We start from the raw sequence: 26686 nt of genomic DNA, 5'->3' as shown, positions 1-26686 counted from the left end.
TCTTCTCCCTTCATGCATCCACCAAGTCCACTCCTGGCAGTCTCCAGTAAAAGCCCCCTGTGCTGAAGCGAAAATTGCCGCCGTTTCTATAGATACAGAGTGCCATTGCTTACTGGGAACAGTTAAGGAACCATAGTACAATATCTTGTTGTGAAACTGTCTACTTTTCTCACTTGTGGCCGAGAAAACTGAAACCCTCTCACCTTGGGCTGGAAGAATTAAAGATCATGACTGGGATTACATACATTGACTCGTGAAGTAATACAAAATTATTTCACTCTTCATTGTATTTGTTTCTGTACAAAATGTGCGTTCTATTGCTATATTTCTATGTGTAGGTAAAAATTGGGTATTGAAAGAAAATTCCCGTGAACAGGGGCGTGAAGATATGGTTCCGCTTTTACAGCATTTACACATAGCAGCGTCATGGATCTACGAGAATTTTGCTTGTATGTGTAAGGTTAACATATTTAAGCATAGAACTGAAGTCACAACAATTTTCACCTTTTGAAGACGCTTGTGGTTACCCATATGTCAATTCCCATCTCGTGATTGGCACACATTTTTAAAAATTGCCCGTCCCTTGTGGGGATCGAACCCACGACCTTTGGATTAGAAGTCCAACGCGCTATCCTCTGCGCCAAAGGGACGCTGTGCAAGTGATGGTCTCAGATGTAAGAGATTCTGCAAGACATGACCCGTGCTACATGTCTCGCGTTACTTTTCTGATAGGCTTACTTTCATATTTCTCTGAAGCAATTACATCAAAGACTCATTATTTATGTAACAGACACGATACATCGCTCCGAATCGCTCTGTTTACCATGGCTCTACTGATTGAAACACCTGCGTATTGACAGAGTTGCTCTGTACAATCGTAGTAACACAGTCCTGCTATTAGATTCGCTCACGTGCGCTGCTTACAGATAAATGGGAATTGCGCTCTTTAGAACAGCATCCACTCACAAAGTGGTAAACGACACACTGGGAACACTGTACGATTAGTCACATTTTTTGACTTTGGTTGACTGCTGTGTCACAGCCGGTCCCCATCATATGTATACACTCCAACGGACGTGTGTGCCCTGTTAGCACATTTACCAGGAACGTTAGCTGCATCACCTCCCTGGCAATTCCATGCCGTGCTCGAAGCGTCAGCCATTGCTTGGTGACAGTGTGCTTCGATGAGAAGTGGACAGATGATGCATCTCTCTCGCCGTCAGTTATAGGCGGGAATCATACTTAATGTAGTTTTCTGCAAGCGTCAGCGGAGCGTCAGACATCTCTGTCTGGTCTTCTCCCTTCATGCATCCACCAAGTCCACTCCTGGCAGTCTCCAGTAAAAGCCCCCTGTGCTGAAGCGAAAATTGCCGCCGTTTCTATAGATACAGAGTGCCATTGCTTACTGGGAACAGTTAAGGCACCATAGTACAATATCTTGTTGTGAAACTGTCTACTTTTCTCACTTGTGGCCGAGAAAACTGAAACCCTCTCACCTTGGGCTGGAAGAATTAAAGATCATGACTGGGATTACATACATTGACTCGTGAAGTAATACAAAAGTATTTCACTCTTCATTGTATTTGTTTCTGTACAAAATGTGCGTTCTATTGCTATATTTCTATGTGTAGGTAAAAATTGGGTATTGAAAGAAAATTCCCGTGAACAGGGGCGTGAAGATATGGTTCCGCTTTTACAGCATTTACACATAGCAGCGTCATGGATCTACGAGAATTTTGCTTGTATGTGTAAGGTTAACATATTTAAGCATAGAACTGAAGTCACAACAATTTTCACCTTTTGAAGACGCTTGTGGTTACCCATATGTCAATTCCCATCTCGTGATTGGCACACATTTTTAAAAATTGCCCGTCCCTTGTGGGGATCGAACCCATGACCTTTGGATTAGAAGTCCAACGCGCTATCCTCTGCGCCAAAGGGACGCTGTGCAAGTGATGGTCTCAGATGTAAGAGATTCTGCAAGACATGACCCGTGCTACATGTCTCGCGTTACTTTTCTGATAGGCTTACTTTCATATTTCTCTGAAGCAATTACATCAAAGACTCATTATTTATGTAACAGACACGATACATCGCTCCGAATCGCTCTGTTTACCATGGCTCTACTGATTGAAACACCTGCGTATTGACAGAGTTGCTCTGTACAATCGTAGTAACACAGTCCTGCTATTAGATTCGCTCACGTGCGCTGCTTACAGATAAATGGGAATTGCGCTCTTTAGAACAGCATCCACTCACAAAGTGGTAAACGACACACTGGGAACACTGTACGATTAGTCACATTTTTTGACTTTGGTTGACTGCTGTGTCACAGCCGGTCCCCATCATATGTATACACTCCAACGGACGTGTGTGCCCTGTTAGCACATTTACCAGGAACGTTAGCTGCATCACCTCCCTGGCAATTCCATGCCGTGCTCGAAGCGTCAGCCATTGCTTGGTGACAGTGTGCTTCGATGAGAAGTGGACAGATGATGCATCTCTCTCGCCGTCAGTTATAGGCGGGAATCATACTTAATGTAGTTTTCTGCAAGCGTCAGCGGAGCGTCAGACATCTCTGTCTGGTCTTCTCCCTTCATGCATCCACCAAGTCCACTCCTGGCAGTCTCCAGTAAAAGCCCCCTGTGCTGAAGCGAAAATTGCCGCCGTTTCTATAGATACAGAGTGCCATTGCTTACTGGGAACAGTTAAGGAACCATAGTACAATATCTTGTTGTGAAACTGTCTACTTTTCTCACTTGTGGCCGAGAAAACTGAAACCCTCTCACCTTGGGCTGGAAGAATTAAAGATCATGACTGGGATTACATACATTGACTCGTGAAGTAATACAAAAGTATTTCACTCTTCATTGTATTTGTTTCTGTACAAAATGTGCGTTCTATTGCTATATTTCTATGTGTAGGTAAAAATTGGGTATTGAAAGAAAATTCCCGTGAACAGGGGCGTGAAGATATGGTTCCGCTTTTACAGCATTTACACATAGCAGCGTCATGGATCTACGAGAATTTTGCTTGTATGTGTAAGGTTAACATATTTAAGCATAGAACTGAAGTCACAACAATTTTCACCTTTTGAAGACGCTTGTGGTTACCCATATGTCAATTCCCATCTCGTGATTGGCACACATTTTTAAAAATTGCCCGTCCCTTTTTTTTTTTTTTTTTTTTTTTTTTTTTTTTTTTTTTTTTTTTTTTTTTTGTGGCCTCCCAACTCCCCTTATAGCCCGGCCTTGCGCTCTCCAAATACGCCTTCTTTGGCGAGCTTCTTTAGCTATAAAATGAAACGGTGCTTCTTGCAAACAGAAAAGACGAATTGTCGCACTGTCCATGCAGTTGAAAATCGTAAACTTCTCGGTATGATTCCTCGAACGTCGACTTCCTGTGAAAGACGTTGATGTTCAAGTTGAAGTTATGGAATCGGAGATACTGAATTCCCGCGAGGAATGTTTCTTGTAGCTGTTCACCGCTAGCGAAGCATCGAAGGAAAACCAAAAACTCTTGAAGTGAAAGTACATGCCTATAATGACTGCGAATCAGTCGCATTGCGCCTACACTCCATAAAATAAAGATATAATAATAGCGCATCATGCGCTGTTCACCTAAACTCAATTAAAAGCAAGAATAAAATTTGGAAAAAAAAAGAATAAAAAAGCAAATTCTGCCTGAGTTAGTCCTCTCAGTCATAGGGAAGGAACACCATTCACACGTCCCATGATATGATGATCAAAATGCTTCGTGGCGGCCATTAAAATAAGTAATGAAAAAAGTCATAAAAAATAAAAAGAGCGACACATGTCAAAGGAATGAGTAGACTCCTGAACTTGCCGAACTCTCCGTCCGACAAGGCGAAGGAAAACACAAGTCTCGCCGACGGGTTAAAATAAAGTAAAAATTCTCCTTTCTTGAAAACCAAAACAAGCTCGTGCGCCACGCATCCGTGATGGGACGCCGATGTCGTAGGAACCAGACGATGAAAATAAGGAATAAAAACATAAAGAAATCACTGAATGACAGCTAAACACAAACACACACGAACACAGGAGAAAACTGTATTAAACTTTTCGTCGTAATTTCCACGTTGCAGTCCTGCACAAGCGTAAGCATCGTACTTGTTCAATTATTCACTCTTCCTGTAGCATTCAATTTGCATTAACTATGTTTCCGGAGCCGGAGACAATTCTAAACACAGAAGGAAATAAAGGTCGCAGCAGTGAAGTGTGGATTACAACAGTTTGTCGTGGGCAAATGCGAGTGCAATTTGCAGAAAATTGGCAAATAGTTTGTGATAGTCTTTCCTGGTTTTAGTGAGGTCATGTTGCGTGGACAAATAAACCAGATAGGCATAGTCGTCCGTCAGTCGCAAGTGCAGGATGGCGAACACAGTGTGAGCCACGATCCATGCAGTGGCGGCACGCTTCGTATGCGGATATGGTTTGAAGTCCGGGATCAAAGCCGTGTCCGCAGAAAAACTGGCAACGCTGGTCCGATTGATAAGTGCAAGCATCCTGGCGGCAATGTTCCAAGTCGACTGTGACCTCAGGCACACGAAACGATGTTCTAAGGTGTCGTCCTGTCGACAGTCTTCACACAAGCTCGATGGAGATAAGTGGATGCGGCTCAGCTTTTCGTTGGTGGGGAGGATTCTGTTAACCACTTGGTACCAAAAGCTGCTGACGTCCGCTGACAGGAAGGGAGCGTGAACGTGAGCCCACGCCGTCCTCCACGCAGAACGCGGGTAGCGCGCCTCCATCTTATTGCCGACTGGCCGTCCGCGTAGTCCCTGGTAGACACCTTTCACACTTCGTGTTCGATGGTCGAGGATGTCAGCGGCGAGATAACTTTTCTGAATGAAATATTCACGAACATGACGCAGCTGAAACGGTATTGTAGTCGGGTCGAGAGGTGCTTCTTCAGATAGAGGACGATGAATAGCGAACAGAACAGCTGTTGGACCCGACGGATCCTGTTCTATGGTAACGCTCGTCCGATGAAGGAGCAACGCAGCGGCTTTCATAGCAAAATGAATGAGGCCGAGTCCACCCTGTTCGCGCGGCAAAGTACATGTGTCGTAAGACACCTTGAAAATATGTCCCCGCCACAATAGCCAATAGACTGCCTGTGTTATAGCTCTGCCCAAATTCTTAGGTACCTGAAATAACTGAGCGAGATACCAGGCCTTACTGAGCAAGAAAACATTGATTAAACGCACCCGCTGTGTTAATGCTAGGGTGCGAGTAGCAGACAGGCTAGCCAGAGCTCTTATGCCATTTAAGACAATACGCCAGTTGTAGGACGCAGTCTGTAACAGATTGGCTTGAAAGCGAACACCCAAAATTTTGTGTTCCTGTTTCACTGTAAACCATGGGCGTTTGAAGCCCCGTGTCGCCGCATAAATAGGCAGAAAAACCGTCTTACGGGTATTGATGCTTGCACCGGATGCTCGTTCATACTGGGTGAGAACCGCGCGTATTTTATCGAAGTCGGTAGCGGAGGACACCAAGAGGCCAAGGTCGTCAGCATACGCGCGACAAACGTGCTTCTCATCCCCAATACGGATTCCCCTACAAACACTGTGCAAATTTCGCAACAAAGGATCTAAGGAAATTGCGTAAAGCGCCATGGACAGAGGGCACCCTTGTTTGACTGAACAGCAGAGCGGAACAGGTTCCGACAACAAGCCATTGATGCTAATCCTCGAGGTGGAATTTTTGAAAAGGTTAAAAATCATAGTTATATACTTTACACCGAAACCAAATTTCTGTAGCACTCGCCGGAGATATAAGTGGCTAACTCTGTCAAAAGCCATTGCAAAATCGATGGATAAAATGCCAAATGGAATCCTATTCGTCGAAGCATAGGCAATGGCATCTCGGTATGTCGTCACAGCACCATAGAGAGTGCGTTTCGGCACTGCACAGTATTGATAGGGACTAATCAGTTTTTTCATGACCAGCTTCAAACGAGAGGAGACACATTTGGTAAAGAGTTTATAGTCACCATTAAGAAGGGTGATCGGTCTCAGATTGCACAGTTTCCTGGTGACTGGAACCTTTGGAGCCAAGACCACAATGCCTTCCAGGAAGGACGCGGGGACATCCACGCCATTTAAAATTTCATTAAAAACATCAGTCAGGGCCGAGCCAAACAAGTGCCAAAAATGCATATAAAATTCCGGTGGCAACCCATCAGCGCCCGGTGATTTATTCCGGGAACAGAGGGTTAAGACATCACGCACTTCCTCCACGGTAAAGTTTTCTGTGAGGCGACGGCGATCCGCTACGGATAAGACGTATGGAACGTCGTGGAGAAGCTCGGAAATCGCGACAGCATCCGTGTATTTCGCACTGAAAAGTTCGACGAAGTGACGGTGGACCTCGGCAAGAATTGCCGCCTGGCTATGAAGCCGCGCACCGTCAGCTGATTCCAGCTCTGTGACGTAACGTCGCCTGGCGCGCCGGCGTTCGCGCAGCTGATGAAATACGGAAGGCGCTTCATCAACAAGCGGCCCGGGGGCCCGGCTCCGTACGACAGATCCGCGCAACGATTCCATTTTCAAGTTCAGAAGACGGTGTTTTATACGCCGAATCGTCGCCATCCGAAGTGCGGGATTATTTGTGTGCAGGTGGATGGCATCATTTAAACAGCTTTCGTAAAATTTTAATGTAGATCGCTCCCAAAGAGCAACATCCTGACTGAACTCCAGGATGGTCTTGCGGAATGCCGGCTTAACAAATTCTACCCACCAAGACAAGGTGGAGGCATAGAGACCGCGATATTTCAGCACCCTCTGCCACACACGCACGATAACCGGCGCAAAATGTGGGTGTGAGAGATGTCGCACATTAAACTTCCATAATCGACTTGCGCGGGGTTTAATTGCCAATAGAGAATGAAAGCGGCAGACATACGCACAATGATCGGAAAAAATCACGGGGTGAACAGAGGATTCCGTAATACAGTGCTGTTTATCACGAGAAACATAAATTCTATCGAGCCGACTCCTTCCCGTGGGGTAAAAGAAAGTAAATCCCACGTCCCGCGGGTGTAAATAACACCACGAGTCAATTAAATTCATCTCCGTAACGAGCGTCTGTAATTCTAGGCACTTATACGGCCGTGGCTCCTGATCTCTATCTTCCAGCACGCAGTTAAAATCACCGCCCATGACTACAGGCAGGTGGGGGCCCCGTAAAAGGTGACAAATGTCACTACTGTAAAACACACGGCGATGCGGCTGCCCGTCGGCTCCAGAAGGGGCGTACACGTTAATATATCGGACGTTGTTGATCGTGCAAGCCACACCACGACCATTAGGAATGGTAGCAACATTACTATAGTCAAGATCAACACGAATTAAAATAGCAGTACCACAATTACACTCGATATCAAAGTTCGAGAGAACTTGATAGCCCGGAATTGAGTGTAGTAGATCTATCACAACCTCCTGCAAAAACACTACGTCAGCAGCAATGTAATTTAAAAACCCCACAAAACTAGCAAACTTCACCGGTGACTCCAATTTATTAAGATTAATAGTAGCTACGACAGATGGAGGGCGTGCTACCATAGACTACAGGGAAAAACAAATAACACAAATTAGACGGCAGGAGTGGACTCACCCTCCTCCTCCATATCGTCTGCCCAGTCACAACGTGCAGACGGTGCAACCGAAGTAGGCGGTTCTTGTGTGGGAGGTGCAGACGCGGAATCCTGCGAAGAGGGGCGCGTGCGCCGCTGGGAGTATCTTCAGCCTTACGCTTAACCGAATGTTGGGCCGGGTTCGTTGCCTGAGACGTCGTAGTGTCCATTACGAGATTTACATCAGAGCAGTGCAACATTTCCTTTAACTGTCGTACAACCTCTTCCCGCCTGTCTTCCGACACACTTGTAGTAGGCGCTGGCTGACTGCTCGCCACAGGACGTTGTTGACGACGTCCGGTAGCAACCGACGGCCGAGATTCGACTACGGGGCGGGGCAAGGGCTTGTGCGTCGGCTTTTGCACAGATTTTTGCTTTTGTTTCGACTTCGGACGTGGAACCTGCTTCCACTCCGGAGACGGGCTGCGTTCCCCGCGAGAAAAGGAACGTTTTTCTAAAATACGTGAACTACTGGCACTGCGGAAGCGTTCAGCATTTCCACGCCTCTCCGAAACACTTTCACGCCTTGGCTTTGGTTCCTGTGAGGCAGTAGCCCCGTCCGGAACACCTTGAGGTACAGATTTAGATGGTGACGGATCCACAACAGCAACAGGGGGGGTAGCCACCTGCGCGGGTTCTGATGCGGTCCGCACCGGAACTTCAGGCAAGGCCGGAGGCGGAATCGATACAGTAGCTGCGGGAACTGACTGAGAAGGTACGGACATGTCTTGAACAGAAACAGTACCGGTTGCAGGGGCATCGGTATCCATCGCGACCGCATCATCTAACGGTGTTTCCGTGTCCGCGGAACGTGCCGGTGAACGCGGAACACCTAACAAGACGGCAGCGTACGACTCGTCGTCATCTTGCCCACGGGGCGGCAACTGCACAGGGCGCCTACGCCGAGGACAATTTTGCCGAAAATGGTCCGTGGCATTACAATAGGAGCAGGTCTGGGGCTGACCACTATACGAAATAAAAGCCCGGTGGCCGGCCATAACCAAAAACGAAGGAACGTGCTTCCTCACAATCATTTTGACACTACGGATACCGTTCTCAACTTGATAGATGTAAGCGGATGACCACTTTTCTTTCGTAATCGACAAAACTGTGCCATAAGGCATAAGGCTACGAGCTATTGTCTCATTCCTAGTTTCAAACGGAAGATTGAATACTCGAACATTTCGGATACCAAAACCAGCATTCGACAGAGTCACATTGCTAATCGTCCCATCAGAGTGTTTGAATTTTCGGACACCACCGTTTTCACTTACGAGGGCATCACACAGTTCCGGACATTTCAATTTTACAAACAAAGAGTTAAGGAACGCGTCCAATTGCAAGCCTAGCACATCACTTTCAGGAAGTTTCAAGTCATTTTTCATCCACGAATGAATTTCGAAAGCAGACGGTCGGGTGACGTTTCTATCGAATTCACATTGGATATTATTTTCTCGGTCTTCAGAATCCATCTTAACTTACAGTTCAGCTGACTACCGCAGCGAAGAAACAGGCACCGCGACGAACCGCCGCCGACCGCGAAGCACACGTAAACACCGCCCGACACGCCGGAGCGAGCGCGCGATGTGTTCGGGCCCACGACTCCGAAGAGACTCAAAAATTGCCCTTCCCTTGTGGGGATCGAACCCACGACCTTTGGATTAGAAGTCCAACGCGCTATCCTCTGCGCCAAAGGGACGCTGTGCAAGTGATGGTCTCAGATGTAAGAGATTCTGCAAGACATGACCCGTGCTACATGTCTCGCGTTACTTTTCTGATAGGCTTACTTTCATATTTCTCTGAAGCAATTACATCAAAGACTCATTATTTATGTAACAGACACGATACATCGCTCCGAATCGCTCTGTTTACCATGGCTCTACTGATTGAAACACCTGCGTATTGACAGAGTTGCTCTGTACAATAGTAGTAACACAGTCCTGCTATTAGATTCGCTCACGTGCGCTGCTTACAGATAAATGGGAATTGCGCTCTTTAGAACAGCATCCACTCACAAAGTGGTAAACGACACACTGGGAACACTGTACGATTAGTCACATTTTTTGACTTTGGTTGACTGCTGTGTCACAGCCGGTCCCCATCATATGTATACACTCCAACGGACGTGTGTGCCCTGTTAGCACATTTACCAGGAACGTTAGCTGCATCACCTCCCTGGCAATTCCATGCCGTGCTCGAAGCGTCAGCCATTGCTTGGTGACAGTGTGCTTCGATGAGAAGTGGACAGATGATGCATCTCTCTCGCCGTCAGTTATAGGCGGGAATCATACTTAATGTAGTTTTCTGCAAGCGTCAGCGGAGCGTCAGACATCTCTGTTTGGTCTTCTCCCTTCATGCATCCACCAAGTCCACTCCTGGCAGTCTCCAGTAAAAGCCCCCTGTGCTGAAGCGAAAATTGCCGCCGTTTCTATAGATACAGAGTGCCATTGCTTACTGGGAACAGTTAAGGAACCATAGTACAATATCTTGTTGTGAAACTGTCTACTTTTCTCACTTGTGGCCGAGAAAACTGAAACCCTCTCACCTTGGGCTGGAAGAATTAAAGATCATGACTGGGATTACATACATTGACTCGTGAAGTAATACAAAATTATTTCACTCTTCATTGTATTTGTTTCTGTACAAAATGTGCGTTCTATTGCTATATTTCTATGTGTAGGTAAAAATTGGGTATTGAAAGAAAATTCCCGTGAACAGGGGCGTGAAGATATGGTTCCGCTTTTACAGCATTTACACATAGCAGCGTCATGGATCTACGAGAATTTTGCTTGTATGTGTAAGGTTAACATATTTAAGCATAGAACTGAAGTCACAACAATTTTCACCTTTTGAAGACGCTTGTGGTTACCCATATGTCAATTCCCATCTCGTGATTGGCACACATTTTTAAAAATTGCCCGTCCCTTGTGGGGATCGAACCCACGACCTTTGGATTAGAAGTCCAACGCGCTATCCTCTGCGCCAAAGGGACGCTGTGCAAGTGATGGTCTCAGATGTAAGAGATTCTGCAAGACATGACCCGTGCTACATGTCTCGCGTTACTTTTCTGATAGGCTTACTTTCATATTTCTCTGAAGCAATTACATCAAAGACTCATTATTTATGTAACAGACACGATACATCGCTCCGAATCGCTCTGTTTACCATGGCTCTACTGATTGAAACACCTGCGTATTGACAGAGTTGCTCTGTACAATCGTAGTAACACAGTCCTGCTATTAGATTCGCTCACGTGCGCTGCTTACAGATAAATGGGAATTGCGCTCTTTAGAACAGCATCCACTCACAAAGTGGTAAACGACACACTGGGAACACTGTACGATTAGTCACATTTTTTGACTTTGGTTGACTGCTGTGTCACAGCCGGTCCCCATCATATGTATACACTCCAACGGACGTGTGTGCCCTGTTAGCACATTTACCAGGAACGTTAGCTGCATCACCTCCCTGGCAATTCCATGCCGTGCTCGAAGCGTCAGCCATTGCTTGGTGACAGTGTGCTTCGATGAGAAGTGGACAGATGATGCATCTCTCTCGCCGTCAGTTATAGGCGGGAATCATACTTAATGTAGTTTTCTGCAAGCGTCAGCGGAGCGTCAGACATCTCTGTCTGGTCTTCTCCCTTCATGCATCCACCAAGTCCACTCCTGGCAGTCTCCAGTAAAAGCCCCCTGTGCTGAAGCGAAAATTGCCGCCGTTTCTATAGATACAGAGTGCCATTGCTTACTGGGAACAGTTAAGGAACCATAGTACAATATCTTGTTGTGAAACTGTCTACTTTTCTCACTTGTGGCCGAGAAAACTGAAACCCTCTCACCTTGGGCTGGAAGAATTAAAGATCATGACTGGGATTACATACATTGACTCGTGAAGTAATACAAAATTATTTCACTCTTCATTGTATTTGTTTCTGTACAAAATGTGCGTTCTATTGCTATATTTCTATGTGTAGGTAAAAATTGGGTATTGAAAGAAAATTCCCGTGAACAGGGGCGTGAAGATATGGTTCCGCTTTTACAGCATTTACACATAGCAGCGTCATGGATCTACGAGAATTTTGCTTGTATGTGTAAGGTTAACATATTTAAGCATAGAACTGAAGTCACAACAATTTTCACCTTTTGAAGACGCTTGTGGTTACCCATATGTCAATTCCCATCTCGTGATTGGCACACATTTTTAAAAATTGCCCGTCCCTTGTGGGGATCGAACCCACGACCTTTGGATTAGAAGTCCAACGCGCTATCCTCTGCGCCAAAGGGACGCTGTGCAAGTGATGGTCTCAGATGTAAGAGATTCTGCAAGACATGACCCGTGCTACATGTCTCGCGTTACTTTTCTGATAGGCTTACTTTCATATTTCTCTGAAGCAATTACATCAAAGACTCATTATTTATGTAACAGACACGATACATCGCTCCGAATCGCTCTGTTTACCATGGCTCTACTGATTGAAACACCTGCGTATTGACAGAGTTGCTCTGTACAATCGTAGTAACACAGTCCTGCTATTAGATTCGCTCACGTGCGCTGCTTACAGATAAATGGGAATTGCGCTCTTTAGAACAGCATCCACTCACAAAGTGGTAAACGACACACTGGGAACACTGTACGATTAGTCACATTTTTTGACTTTGGTTGACTGCTGTGTCACAGCCGGTCCCCATCATATGTATACACTCCAACGGACGTGTGTGCCCTGTTAGCACATTTACCAGGAACGTTAGCTGCATCACCTCCCTGGCAATTCCATGCCGTGCTCGAAGCGTCAGCCATTGCTTGGTGACAGTGTGCTTTGATGAGAAGTGGACAGATGATGCATCTCTCTCGCCGTCAGTTATAGGCGGGAATCATACTTAATGTAGTTTTCTGCAAGCGTCAGCGGAGCGTCAGACATCTCTGTCTGGTCTTCTCCCTTCATGCATCCACCAAGTCCACTCCTGGCAGTCTCCAGTAAAAGCCCCCTGTGCTGAAGCGAAAATTGCCGCCGTTTCTATAGATACAGAGTGCCATTGCTTACTGGGAACAGTTAAGGAACCATAGTACAATATCTTGTTGTGAAACTGTCTACTTTTCTCACTTGTGGCCGAGAAAACTGAAACCCTCTCACCTTGGGCTGGAAGAATTAAAGATCATGACTGGGATTACATACATTGACTCGTGAAGTAATACAAAAGTATTTCACTCTTCATTGTATTTGTTTCTGTACAAAATGTGCGTTCTATTGCTATATTTCTATGTGTAGGTAAAAATTGGGTATTGAAAGAAAATTCCCGTGAACAGGGGCGTGAAGATATGGTTCCGCTTTTACAGCATTTACACATAGCAGCGTCATGGATCTACGAGAATTTTGCTTGTATGTGTAAGGTTAACATATTTAAGCATAGAACTGAAGTCACTACAATTTTCACCTTTTGAAGACGCTTGTGGTTACCCATATGTCAATTCCCATCTCGTGATTGGCACACATTTTTAAAAATTGCCCGTCCCTTGTGGGGAACGAACCCACGACCTTTGGATTAGAAGTCCAACGCGCTATCCTCTGCGCCAAAGGGACGCTGTGCAAGTGATGGTCTCAGATGTAAGAGATTCTGCAAGACATGACCCGTGCTACATGTCTCGCGTTACTTTTCTGATAGGCTTACTTTCATATTTCTCTGAAGCAATTACATCAAAGACTCATTATTTATGTAACAGACACGATACATCGCTCCGAATCGCTCTGTTTACCATGGCTCTACTGATTGAAACACCTGCGTATTGACAGAGTTGCTCTGTACAATCGTAGTAACACAGTCCTGCTATTAGATTCGCTCACGTGCGCTGCTTACAGATAAATGGGAATTGCGCTCTTTAGAACAGCATCCACTCACAAAGTGGTAAACGACACACTGGGAACACTGTACGATTAGTCACATTTTTTGACTTTGGTTGACTGCTGTGTCACAGCCGGTCCCCATCATATGTATACACTCCAACGGACGTGTGTGCCCTGTTAGCACATTTACCAGGAACGTTAGCTGCATCACCTCCCTGGCAATTCCATGCCGTGCTCGAAGCGTCAGCCATTGCTTGGTGACAGTGTGCTTCGATGAGAAGTGGACAGATGATGCATCTCTCTCGCCGTCAGTTATAGGCGGGAATCATACTTAATGTAGTTTTCTGCAAGCGTCAGCGGAGCGTCAGACATCTCTGTCTGGTCTTCTCCCTTCATGCATCCACCAAGTCCACTCCTGGCAGTCTCCAGTAAAAGCCCCCTGTGCTGAAGCGAAAATTGCCGCCGTTTCTATAGATACAGAGTGCCATTGCTTACTGGGAACAGTTAAGGAACCATAGTACAATATCTTGTTGTGAAACTGTCTACTTTTCTCACTTGTGGCCGAGAAAACTGAAACCCTCTCACCTTGGGCTGGAAGAATTAAAGATCATGACTGGGATTACATACATTGACTCGTGAAGTAATACAAAATTATTTCACTCTTCATTGTATTTGTTTCTGTACAAAATGTGCGTTCTATTGCTATATTTCTATGTGTAGGTAAAAATTGGGTATTGAAAGAAAATTCCCGTGAACAGGGGCGTGAAGATATGGTTCCGCTTTTACAGCATTTACACATAGCAGCGTCATGGATCTACGAGAATTTTGCTTGTATGTGTAAGGTTAACATATTTAAGCATAGAACTGAAGTCACAACAATTTTCACCTTTTGAAGACGCTTGTGGTTACCCATATGTCAATTCCCATCTCGTGATTGGCACACATTTTTAAAAATTGCCCGTCCCTTGTGGGGATCGAACCCACGACTTTTGGATTAGAAGTCCAACGCGCTATCCTCTGCGCCAAAGGGACGCTGTGCAAGTGATGGTCTCAGATGTAAGAGATTCTGCAAGACATGACCCGTGCTACATGTCTCGCGTTACTTTTCTGATAGGCTTACTTTCATATTTCTCTGAAGCAATTACATCAAAGACTCATTATTTATGTAACAGACACGATACATCGCTCCGAATCGCTCTGTTTACCATGGCTCTACTGATTGAAACACCTGCGTATTGACAGAGTTGCTCTGTACAATCGTAGTAACACAGTCCTGCTATTAGATTCGCTCACGTGCGCTGCTTACAGATAAATGGGAATTGCGCTCTTTAGAACAGCATCCACTCACAAAGTGGTAAACGACACACTGGGAACACTGTACGATTAGTCACATTTTTTGACTTTGGTTGACTGCTGTGTCACAGCTGGTCCCCATCATATGTATACACTCCAACGGACGTGTGTGCCCTGTTAGCACATTTACCAGGAACGTTAGCTGCATCACCTCCCTGGCAATTCCATGCCGTGCTCGAAGCGTCAGCCATTGCTTGGTGACAGTGTGCTTCGATGAGAAGTGGACAGATGATGCATCTCTCTCGCCGTCAGTTATAGGCGGGAATCATACTTAATGTAGTTTTCTGCAAGCGTCAGCGGAGCGTCAGACATCTCTGTCTGGTCTTCTCCCTTCATGCATCCACCAAGTCCACTCCTGGCAGTCTCCAGTAAAAGCCCCCTGTGCTGAAGCGAAAATTGCCGCCGTTTCTATAGATACAGAGTGCCATTGCTTACTGGGAACAGTTAAGGAACCATAGTACAATATCTTGTTGTGAAACTGTCTACTTTTCTCACTTGTGGCCGAGAAAACTGAAACCCTCTCACCTTGGGCTGGAAGAATTAAAGATCATGACTGGGATTACATACATTGACTCGTGAAGTAATACAAAATTATTTCACTCTTCATTGTATTTGTTTCTGTACAAAATGTGCGTTCTATTGCTATATTTCTATGTGTAGGTAAAAATTGGGTATTGAAAGAAAATTCCCGTGAACAGGGGCGTGAAGATATGGTTCCGCTTTTACAGCATTTACACATAGCAGCGTCATGGATCTACGAGAATTTTGCTTGTATGTGTAAGGTTAACATATTTAAGCATAGAACTGAAGTCACAACAATTTTCACCTTTTGAAGACGCTTGTGGTTACCCATATGTCAATTCCCATCTCGTGATTGGCACACATTTTTAAAAATTGCCCGTCCCTTGTGGGGATCGAACCCACGACCTTTGGATTAGAAGTCCAACGCGCTATCCTCTGCGCCAAAGGGACGCTGTGCAAGTGATGGTCTCAGATGTAAGAGATTCTGCAAGACATGACCCGTGCTACATGTCTCGCGTTACTTTTCTGATAGGCTTACTTTCATATTTCTCTGAAGCAATTACATCAAAGACTCATTATTTATGTAACAGACACGATACATCGCTCCGAATCGCTCTGTTTACCATGGCTCTACTGATTGAAACACCTGCGTATTGACAGAGTTGCTCTGTACAATCGTAGTAACACAGTCCTGCTATTAGATTCGCTCACGTGCGCTGCTTACAGATAAATGGGAATTGCGCTCTTTAGAACAGCATCCACTCACAAAGTGGTAAACGACACACTGGGAACACTGTACGATTAGTCACATTTTTTGACTTTGGTTGACTGCTGTGTCACAGCCGGTCCCCATCATATGTATACACTCCAACGGACGTGTGTGCCCTGTTAGCACATTTACCAGGAACGTTAGCTGCATCACCTCCCTGGCAATTCCATGCCGTGCTCGAAGCGTCAGCCATTGCTTGGTGACAGTGTGCTTCGATGAGAAGTGGACAGATGATGCATCTCTCTCGCTGTCAGTTATAGGCGGGAATCATACTTAATGTAGTTTTCTGCAAGCGTCAGCGGAGCGTCAGACATCTCTGTCTGGTCTTCTCCCTTCATGCATCCACCAAGTCCACTCCTGGCAGTCTCCAGTAAAAGCCCCCTGTGCTGAAGCGAAAATTGCCGCCGTTTCTATAGATACAGAGTGCCATTGCTTACTGGGAACAGTTAAGGAACCATAGTACAATATCTTGTTGTGAAACTGTCTACTTTTCTCACTTGTGGCCGAGAAAACTGAAACCCTCTCACCTTGGGCTGGAAGAAGTAAAGATCATGACTGGGATTACATACATTGACTCGTGAAGTAATACAAAATTATTTCACTCTTCATTGTATTTGTTTCTGTACAAAATGTGCCTTCTATTGCTATATTTCTATGTGTAGGTAAAAATTGGGTATTGAAAGAAAATTCCCGTGAACAGGGGCGTGAAGATATGGTTCCGCTTTTACAGCATTTACACATAGCAGCGTCATGGATCTACGAGAATTTTGCTTGTATGTGTAAGGTTAACATATTTAAGCATAGAACTGAAGTCACAACAATTTTCACCTTTTGAAGACGCTTGTGGTTACCCATATGTCAATTCCCATCTCGTGATTGGCACACATTTTTAAAAATTGCCCGTCCCTTGTGGGGATCGAACCCACGACCTTTGGATTAGAAGTCCAACGCGCTATCCTCTGCGCCAAAGGGACGCTGTGCAAGTGATGGTCTCAGATGTAAGAGATTCTGCAAGACATGACCTGTGCTACATGTCTCGCGTTACTTTTCTGATAGGCTTACTTTCATATTTCTCTGAAGCAATTACATCAAAGACTCATTATTTATGTAACAGACACGATACATCGCTCCGAATCGCTCTGTTTACCATGGCTCTACTGATTGAAACACCTGCGTATTGACAGAGTTGCTCTGTACAATCGTAGTAACACAGTCCTGCTATTAGATTCGCTCACGTGCGCTGCTTACAGATAAATGGGAATTGCGCTCTTTAGAACAGCATCCACTCACAAAGTGGTAAACGACACACTGGGAACACTGTACGATTAGTCACATTTTTTGACTTTGGTTGACTGCTGTGTCACAGCCGGTCCCCATCATATGTATACACTCCAACGGACGTGTGTGCCCTGTTAGCACATTTACCAGGAACGTTAGCTGCATCACCTCCCTGGCAATTCCATGCCGTGCTCGAAGCGTCAGCCATTGCTTGGTGACAGTGTGCTTCGATGAGAAGTGGACAGATGATGCATCTCTCTCGCCGTCAGTTATAGGCGGGAATCATACTTAATGTAGTTTTCTGCAAGCGTCAGCGGAGCGTCAGACATCTCTGTCTGGTCTTCTCCCTTCATGCATCCACCAAGTCCACTCCTGGCAGTCTCCAGTAAAAGCCCCCTGTGCTGAAGCGAAAATTGCCGCCGTTTCTATAGATACAGAGTGCCATTGCTTACTGGGAACAGTTAAGGAACCATAGTACAATATCTTGTTGTGAAACTGTCTACTTTTCTCACTTGTGGCCGAGAAAACTGAAACCCTCTCACCTTGGGCTGGAAGAATTAAAGATCATGACTGGGATTACATACATTGACTCGTGAAGTAATACAAAATTATTTCACTCTTCATTGTATTTGTTTCTGTACAAAATGTGCGTTCTATTGCTATATTTCTATGTGTAGGTAAAAATTGGGTATTGAAAGAAAATTCCCGTGAACAGGGGCGTGAAGATATGGTTCCGCTTTTACAGCATTTACACATAGCAGCGTCATGGATCTACGAGAATTTTGCTTGTATGTGTAAGGTTAACATATTTAAGCATAGAACTGAAGTCACAACAATTTTCACCTTTTGAAGACGCTTGTGGTTACCCATATGTCAATTCCCATCTCGTGATTGGCACACATTTTTAAAAATTGCCCGTCCCTTGTGGGGATCGAACCCACGACCTTTGGATTAGAAGTCCAACGCGCTATCCTCTGCGCCAAAGGGACGCTGTGCAAGTGATGGTCTCAGATGTAAGAGATTCTGCAAGACATGACCCGTGCTACATGTCTCGCGTTACTTTTCTGATAGGCTTACTTTCATATTTCTCTGAAGCAATTACATCAAAGACTCATTATTTATGTAACAGACACGATACATCGCTCCGAATCGCTCTGTTTACCATGGCTCTACTGATTGAAACACCTGCGTATTGACAGAGTTGCTCTGTACAATCGTAGTAACACAGTCCTGCTATTAGATTCGCTCACGTGCGCTGCTTACAGATAAATGGGAATTGCGCTCTTTAGAACAGCATCCACTCACAAAGTGGTAAACGACACACTGGGAACACTGTACGATTAGTCACATTTTTTGACTTTGGTTGACTGCTGTGTCACAGCCGGTCCCCATCATATGTATACACTCCAACGGACGTGTGTGCCCTGTTAGCACATTTACCAGGAACGTTAGCTGCATCACCTCCCTGGCAATTCCATGCCGTGCTCGAAGCGTCAGCCATTGCTTGGTGACAGTGTGCTTCGATGAGAAGTGGACAGATGATGCATCTCTCTCGCTGTCAGTTATAGGCGGGAATCATACTTAATGTAGTTTTCTGCAAGCGTCAGCGGAGCGTCAGACATCTCTGTCTGGTCTTCTCCCTTCATGCATCCACCAAGTCCACTCCTGGCAGTCTCCAGTAAAAGCCCCCTGTGCTGAAGCGAAAATTGCCGCCGTTTCTATAGATACAGAGTGCCATTGCTTACTGGGAACAGTTAAGGAACCATAGTACAATATCTTGTTGTGAAACTGTCTACTTTTCTCACTTGTGGCCGAGAAAACTGAAACCCTCTCACCTTGGGCTGGAAGAATTAAAGATCATGACTGGGATTACATACATTGACTCGTGAAGTAATACAAAATTATTTCACTCTTCATTGTATTTGTTTCTGTACAAAATGTGCGTTCTATTGCTATATTTCTATGTGTAGGTAAAAATTGGGTATTGAAAGAAAATTCCCGTGAACAGGGGCGTGAAGATATGGTTCCGCTTTTACAGCATTTACACATAGCAGCGTCATGGATCTACGAGAATTTTGCTTGTATGTGTAAGGTTAACATATTTAAGCATAGAACTGAAGTCACAACAATTTTCACCTTTTGAAGACACTTGTGGTTACCCATATGTCAATTCCCATCTCGTGATTGGCACACATTTTTGAAAATTGCCCGTCCCTTGTGGAGATCGAACCCACGACCTTTGGATTAGAAGTCCAACGCGCTATCCTCTGCGCCAAAGGGACGCTGTGCAAGTGATGGTCTCAGATGTAAGAGATTCTGCAAGACATGACCCGTGCTACATGTCTCGCGTTACTTTTCTGATAGGCTTACTTTCATATTTCTCTGAAGCAATTACATCAAAGACTCATTATTTATGTAACAGACACGATACATCGCTCCGAATCGCTCTGTTTACCATGGCTCTACTGATTGAAACACCTGCGTATTGACAGAGTTGCTCTGTACAATCGTAGTAACACAGTCCTGCTATTAGATTCGCTCACGTGCGCTGCTTACAGATAAATGGGAATTGCGCTCTTTAGAACAGCATCCACTCACAAAGTGGTAAACGACACACTGGGAACACTGTACGATTAGTCACATTTTTTGACTTTGGTTGACTGCTGTGTCACAGCCGGTCCCCATCATATGTATACACTCCAACGGACGTGTGTGCCCTGTTAGCACATTTACCAGGAACGTTAGCTGCATCACCTCCCTGGCAATTCCATGCCGTGCTCGAAGCGTCAGCCATTGCTTGGTGACAGTGTGCTTCGATGAGAAGTGGACAGATGATGCATCTCTCTCGCCGTCAGTTATAGGCGGGAATCATACTTAATGTAGTTTTCTGCAAGCGTCAGCGGAGCGTCAGACATCTCTGTCTGGTCTTCTCCCTTCATGCATCCACCAAGTCCACTCCTGGCAGTCTCCAGTAAAAGCCCCCTGTGCTGAAGCGAAAATTGCCGCCGTTTCTATAGATACAGAGTGCCATTGCTTACTGGGAACAGTTAAGGAACCATAGTACAATATCTTGTTGTGAAACTGTCTACTTTTCTCACTTGTGGCCGAGAAAACTGAAACCCTCTCACCTTGGGCTGGAAGAATTAAAGATCATGACTGGGATTACATACATTGACTCGTGAAGTAATACAAAATTATTTCACTCTTCATTGTATTTGTTTCTGTACAAAATGTGCGTTCTATTGCTATATTTCTATGTGTAGGTAAAAATTGGGTATTGAAAGAAAATTCCCGTGAACAGGGGCGTGAAGATATGGTTCCGCTTTTACAGCATTTACACATAGCAGCGTCATGGATCTACGAGAATTTTGCTTGTATGTGTAAGGTTAACATATTTAAGCATAGAACTGAAGTCACAACAATTTTCACCTTTTGAAGACGCTTGTGGTTACCCATATGTCAATTCCCATCTCGTGATTGGCACACATTTTTAAAAATTGCCCGTCCCTTGTGGGGATCGAACCCACGACCTTTGGATTAGAAGTCCAACGCGCTATCCTCTGCGCCAAAGGGACGCTGTGCAAGTGATGGTCTCAGATGTAAGAGATTCTGCAAGACATGACCCGTGCTACATGTCTCGCGTTACTTTTCTGATAGGCTTACTTTCATATTTCTCTGAAGCAATTACATCAAAGACTCATTATTTATGTAACAGACACGATACATCGCTCCGAATCGCTCTGTTTACCATGGCTCTACTGATTGAAACACCTGCGTATTGACAGAGTTGCTCTGTACAATCGTAGTAACACAGTCCTGCTATTAGATTCGCTCACGTGCGCTGCTTACAGATAAATGGGAATTGCGCTCTTTAGAACAGCATCCACTCACAAAGTGGTAAACGACACACTGGGAACACTGTACGATTAGTCACATTTTTTGACTTTGGTTGACTGCTGTGTCACAGCCGGTCCCCATCATATGTATACACTCCAACGGACGTGTGTGCCCTGTTAGCACATTTACCAGGAACGTTAGCTGCATCACCTCCCTGGCAATTCCATGCCGTGCTCGAAGCGTCAGCCATTGCTTGGTGACAGTGTGCTTCGATGAGAAGTGGACAGATGATGCATCTCTCTCGCCGTCAGTTATAGGCGGGAATCATACTTAATGTAGTTTTCTGCAAGCGTCAGCGGAGCGTCAGACATCTCTGTCTGGTCTTCTCCCTTCATGCATCCACCAAGTCCACTCCTGGCAGTCTCCAGTAAAAGCCCCCTGTGCTGAAGCGAAAATTGCCGCCGTTTCTATAGATACAGAGTGCCATTGCTTACTGGGAACAGTTAAGGAACCATAGTACAATATCTTGTTGTGAAACTGTCTACTTTTCTCACTTGTGGCCGAGAAAAATGAAACCCTCTCACCTTGGGCTGGAAGAATTAAAGATCATGACTGGGATTACATACATTGACTCGTGAAGTAATACAAAATGATTTCACTCTTCATTGTATTTGTTTCTGTACAAAATGTGCGTTCTATTGCTATATTTCTATGTGTAGGTAAAAATTGGGTATTGAAAGAAAATTCCCGTGAACAGGGGCGTGAAGATATGGTTCCGCTTTTACAGCATTTACACATAGCAGCGTCATGGATCTACGAGAATTTTGCTTGTATGTGTAAGGTTAACATATTTAAGCATAGAACTGAAGTCACAACAATTTTCACCTTTTGAAGACGCTTGTGGTTACCCATATGTCAATTCCCATCTCGTGATTGGCACACATTTTTAAAAATTGCCCGTCCCTTGTGGGGATCGAACCCACGACCTTTGGATTAGAAGTCCAACGCGCTATCCTCTGCGCCAAAGGGACGCTGTGCAAGTGATGGTCTCAGATGTAAGAGATTCTGCAAGACATGACCCGTGCTACATGTCTCGCGTTACTTTTCTGATAGGCTTACTTTCATATTTCTCTGAAGCAATTACATCAAAGACTCATTATTTATGTAACAGACACGATACATCGCTCCGAATCGCTCTGTTTACCATGGCTCTACTGATTGAAACACCTGCGTATTGACAGAGTTGCTCTGTACAATCGTAGTAACACAGTCCTGCTATTAGATTCGCTCACGTGCGCTGCTTACAGATAAATGGGAATTGCGCTCTTTAGAACAGCATCCACTCACAAAGTGGTAAACGACACACTGGGAACACTGTACGATTAGTCACATTTTTTGACTTTGGTTGACTGCTGTGTCACAGCCGGTCCCCATCATATGTATACACTCCAACGGACGTGTGTGCCCTGTTAGCACATTTACCAGGAACGTTAGCTGCATCACCTCCCTGGCAATTCCATGCCGTGCTCGAAGCGTCAGCCATTGCTTGGTGACAGTGTGCTTCGATGAGAAGTGGACAGATGATGCATCTCTCTCGCCGTCAGTTATAGGCGGGAATCATACTTAATGTAGTTTTCTGCAAGCGTCAGCGGAGCGTCAGACATCTCTGTCTGGTCTTCTCCCTTCATGCATCCACCAAGTCCACTCCTGGCAGTCTCCAGTAAAAGCCCCCTGTGCTGAAGCGAAAATTGCCGCCGTTTCTATAGATACAGAGTGCCATTGCTTACTGGGAACAGTTAAGGAACCATAGTACAATATCTTGTTGTGAAACTGTCTACTTTTCTCACTTGTGGCCGAGAAAACTGAAACCCTCTCACCTTGGGCTGGAAGAATTAAAGATCATGACTGGGATTACATACATTGACTCGTGAAGTAATACAAAATTATTTCACTCTTCATTGTATTTGTTTCTGTACAAAATGTGCGTTCTATTGCTATATTTCTATGTGTAGGTAAAAATTGGGTATTGAAAGAAAATTCCCGTGAACAGGGGCGTGAAGATATGGTTCCGCTTTTACAGCATTTACACATAGCAGCGTCATGGATCTACGAGAATTTTGCTTGTATGTGTAAGGTTAACATATTTAAGCATAGAACTGAAGTCACAACAATTTTCACCTTTTGAAGACACTTGTGGTTACCCATATGTCAATTCCCATCTCGTGATTGGCACACATTTTTAAAAATTGCCCGTCCCTTGTGGGGATCGAACCCACGACCTTTGGATTAGAAGTCCAACGCGCTATCCTCTGCGCCAAAGGGACGCTGTGCAAGTGATGGTCTCAGATGTAAGAGATTCTGCAAGACATGACCCGTGCTACATGTCTCGCGTTACTTTTCTGATAGGCTTACTTTCATATTTCTCTGAAGCAATTACATCAAAGACTCATTATTTATGTAACAGACACGATACATCGCTCCGAATCGCTCTGTTTACCATGGCTCTACTGATTGAAACACCTGCGTATTGACAGAGTTGCTCTGTACAATCGTAGTAACACAGTCCTGCTATTAGATTCGCTCACGTGCGCTGCTTACAGATAAATGGGAATTGCGCTCTTTAGAACAGCATCCACTCACAAAGTGGTAAACGACACACTGGGAACACTGTACGATTAGTCACATTTTTTGACTTTGGTTGACTGCTGTGTCACAGCCGGTCCCCATCATATGTATACACTCCAACGGACGTGTGTGCCCTGTTAGCACATTTACCAGGAACGTTAGCTGCATCACCTCCCTGGCAATTCCATGCCGTGCTCGAAGCGTCAGCCATTGCTTGGTGACAGTGTGCTTCGATGAGAAGTGGACAGATGATGCATCTCTCTCGCCGTCAGTTATAGGCGGGAATCATACTTAATGTAGTTTTCTGCAAGCGTCAGCGGAGCGTCAGACATCTCTGTCTGGTCTTCTCCCTTCATGCATCCACCAAGTCCACTCCTGGCAGTCTCCAGTAAAAGCCCCCTGTGCTGAAGCGAAAATTGCCGCCGTTTCTATAGATACAGAGTGCCATTGCTTACTGGGAACAGTTAAGGAACCATAGTACAATATCTTGTTGTGAAACTGTCTACTTTTCTCACTTGTGGCCGAGAAAACTGAAACCCTCTCACCTTGGGCTGGAAGAATTAAAGATCATGACTGGGATTACATACATTGACTCGTGAAGTAATACAAAATTATTTCACTCTTCATTGTATTTGTTTCTGTACAAAATGTGCGTTCTATTGCTATATTTCTATGTGTAGGTAAAAATTGGGTATTGAAAGAAAATTCCCGTGAACAGGGGCGTGAAGATATGGTTCCGCTTTTACAGCATTTACACATAGCAGCGTCATGGATCTACGAGAATTTTGCTTGTATGTGTAAGGTTAACATATTTAAGCATAGAACTGAAGTCACAACAATTTTCACCTTTTGAAGACGCTTGTGGTTACCCATATGTCAATTCCCATCTCGTGATTGGCACACATTTTTAAAAATTGCCCGTCCCTTGTGGGGATCGAACCCACGACCTTTGGATTAGAAGTCCAACGCGCTATCCTCTGCGCCAAAGGGACGCTGTGCAAGTGATGGTCTCAGATGTAAGAGATTCTGCAAGACATGACCCGTGCTACATGTCTCGCGTTACTTTTCTGATAGGCTTACTTTCATATTTCTCTGAAGCAATTACATCAAAGACTCATTATTTATGTAACAGACACGATACATCGCTCCGAATCGCTCTGTTTACCATGGCTCTACTGATTGAAACACCTGCGTATTGACAGAGTTGCTCTGTACAATCGTAGTAACACAGTCCTGCTATTAGATTCGCTCACGTGCGCTGCTTACAGATAAATGGGAATTGCGCTCTTTAGAACAGCATCCACTCACAAAGTGGTAAACGACACACTGGGAACACTGTACGATTAGTCACATTTTTTGACTTTGGTTGACTGCTGTGTCACAGCCGGTCCCCATCATATGTATACACTCCAACGGACGTGTGTGCCCTGTTAGCACATTTACCAGGAACGTTAGCTGCATCACCTCCCTGGCAATTCCATGCCGTGCTCGAAGCGTCAGCCATTGCTTGGTGACAGTGTGCTTCGATGAGAAGTGGACAGATGATGCATCTCTCTCGCCGTCAGTTATAGGCGGGAATCATACTTAATGTAGTTTTCTGCAAGCGTCAGCGGAGCGTCAGACATCTCTGTCTGGTCTTCTCCCTTCATGCATCCACCAAGTCCACTCCTGGCAGTCTCCAGTAAAAGCCCCCTGTGCTGAAGCGAAAATTGCCGCCGTTTCTATAGATACAGAGTGCCATTGCTTACTGGGAACAGTTAAGGAACCATAGTACAATATCTTGTTGTGAAACTGTCTACTTTTCTCACTTGTGGCCGAGAAAACTGAAACCCTCTCACCTTGGGCTGGAAGAATTAAAGATCATGACTGGGATTACATACATTGACTCGTGAAGTAATACAAAATTATTTCACTCTTCATTGTATTTGTTTCTGTACAAAATGTGCGTTCTATTGCTATATTTCTATGTGTAGGTAAAAATTGGGTATTGAAAGAAAATTCCCGTGAACAGGGGCGTGAAGATATGGTTCCGCTTTTACAGCATTTACACATAGCAGCGTCATGGATCTACGAGAATTTTGCTTGTATGTGTAAGGTTAACATATTTAAGCATAGAACTGAAGTCACAACAATTTTCACCTTTTGAAGACGCTTGTGGTTACCCATATGTCAATTCCCATCTCGTGATTGGCACACATTTTTAGAAATTGCCCATCCCTTGTGGGGATCGAACCCACGACCTTTGGATTAGAAGTCCAACGCGCTATCCTCTGCGCCAAAGGGACGCTGTGCAAGTGATGGTCTCAGATGTAAGAGATTCTGCAAGACATGACCCGTGCTACATGTCTCGCGTTACTTTTCTGATAGGCTTACTTTCATATTTCTCTGAAGCAATTACATCAAAGACTCATTATTTATGTAACAGACACGATACATCGCTCCGAATCGCTCTGTTTACCATGGCTCTACTGATTGAAACACCTGCGTATTGACAGAGTTGCTCTGTACAATCGTAGTAACACAGTCCTGCTATTAGATTCGCTCACGTGCGCTGCTTACAGATAAATGGGAATTGCGCTCTTTAGAACAGCATCCACTCACAAAGTGGTAAACGACACACTGGGAACACTGTACGATTAGTCACATTTTTTGACTTTGGTTGACTGCTGTGTCACAGCCGGTCCCCATCATATGTATACACTCCAACGGACGTGTGTGCCCTGTTAGCACATTTACCAGGAACGTTAGCTGCATCACCTCCCTGGCAATTCCATGCCGTGCTCGAAGCGTCAGCCATTGCTTGG

General features: G+C 44.9%; 16 non-coding genes across 16 annotated transcripts; all 16 read right to left on the bottom strand.

Moving 5' to 3' along the window:
• Nucleotides 1-577: 577 nt before the first annotated feature.
• Nucleotides 578-650, bottom strand: Trnar-ucu (transfer RNA arginine (anticodon UCU)). The gene has a single exon. It is a non-coding gene; the product is annotated as a tRNA-Arg (tRNA).
• Nucleotides 651-1870: 1220 nt separating this feature from the next.
• On the bottom strand, nt 1871-1943 carry Trnar-ucu (transfer RNA arginine (anticodon UCU)). The gene has a single exon. It is a non-coding gene; the product is annotated as a tRNA-Arg (tRNA).
• Nucleotides 1944-9285: 7342 nt separating this feature from the next.
• Nucleotides 9286-9358, bottom strand: Trnar-ucu (transfer RNA arginine (anticodon UCU)). Its single transcript has one exon. It is a non-coding gene; the product is annotated as a tRNA-Arg (tRNA).
• A 1220-nt stretch (nt 9359-10578) lies between these two features.
• Trnar-ucu (transfer RNA arginine (anticodon UCU)) lies at nt 10579-10651 on the bottom strand. Its single transcript has one exon. It is a non-coding gene; the product is annotated as a tRNA-Arg (tRNA).
• A 1220-nt stretch (nt 10652-11871) lies between these two features.
• Trnar-ucu (transfer RNA arginine (anticodon UCU)) lies at nt 11872-11944 on the bottom strand. Its single transcript has one exon. It is a non-coding gene; the product is annotated as a tRNA-Arg (tRNA).
• A 1220-nt stretch (nt 11945-13164) lies between these two features.
• On the bottom strand, nt 13165-13237 carry Trnar-ucu (transfer RNA arginine (anticodon UCU)). The gene has a single exon. It is a non-coding gene; the product is annotated as a tRNA-Arg (tRNA).
• A 1220-nt stretch (nt 13238-14457) lies between these two features.
• On the bottom strand, nt 14458-14530 carry Trnar-ucu (transfer RNA arginine (anticodon UCU)). Its single transcript has one exon. It is a non-coding gene; the product is annotated as a tRNA-Arg (tRNA).
• Nucleotides 14531-15750: 1220 nt separating this feature from the next.
• On the bottom strand, nt 15751-15823 carry Trnar-ucu (transfer RNA arginine (anticodon UCU)). Its single transcript has one exon. It is a non-coding gene; the product is annotated as a tRNA-Arg (tRNA).
• A 1220-nt stretch (nt 15824-17043) lies between these two features.
• Nucleotides 17044-17116, bottom strand: Trnar-ucu (transfer RNA arginine (anticodon UCU)). Its single transcript has one exon. It is a non-coding gene; the product is annotated as a tRNA-Arg (tRNA).
• Nucleotides 17117-18336: 1220 nt separating this feature from the next.
• Nucleotides 18337-18409, bottom strand: Trnar-ucu (transfer RNA arginine (anticodon UCU)). The gene has a single exon. It is a non-coding gene; the product is annotated as a tRNA-Arg (tRNA).
• A 1220-nt stretch (nt 18410-19629) lies between these two features.
• Trnar-ucu (transfer RNA arginine (anticodon UCU)) lies at nt 19630-19702 on the bottom strand. Its single transcript has one exon. It is a non-coding gene; the product is annotated as a tRNA-Arg (tRNA).
• A 1220-nt stretch (nt 19703-20922) lies between these two features.
• Nucleotides 20923-20995, bottom strand: Trnar-ucu (transfer RNA arginine (anticodon UCU)). The gene has a single exon. It is a non-coding gene; the product is annotated as a tRNA-Arg (tRNA).
• A 1220-nt stretch (nt 20996-22215) lies between these two features.
• On the bottom strand, nt 22216-22288 carry Trnar-ucu (transfer RNA arginine (anticodon UCU)). Its single transcript has one exon. It is a non-coding gene; the product is annotated as a tRNA-Arg (tRNA).
• A 1220-nt stretch (nt 22289-23508) lies between these two features.
• Nucleotides 23509-23581, bottom strand: Trnar-ucu (transfer RNA arginine (anticodon UCU)). The gene has a single exon. It is a non-coding gene; the product is annotated as a tRNA-Arg (tRNA).
• A 1220-nt stretch (nt 23582-24801) lies between these two features.
• Trnar-ucu (transfer RNA arginine (anticodon UCU)) lies at nt 24802-24874 on the bottom strand. The gene has a single exon. It is a non-coding gene; the product is annotated as a tRNA-Arg (tRNA).
• A 1220-nt stretch (nt 24875-26094) lies between these two features.
• Nucleotides 26095-26167, bottom strand: Trnar-ucu (transfer RNA arginine (anticodon UCU)). Its single transcript has one exon. It is a non-coding gene; the product is annotated as a tRNA-Arg (tRNA).
• Between the last annotated feature and the right edge of the window lie 519 nt (nt 26168-26686).

This window comes from Schistocerca cancellata, chromosome 1 (genome assembly GCF_023864275.1).
Source record: "Schistocerca cancellata isolate TAMUIC-IGC-003103 chromosome 1, iqSchCanc2.1, whole genome shotgun sequence".
In the NCBI taxonomy this organism is placed as follows: Eukaryota; Metazoa; Arthropoda; class Insecta; order Orthoptera; family Acrididae; genus Schistocerca; species Schistocerca cancellata.
This window is presented reverse-complemented; position numbering and strand designations above follow the sequence as displayed.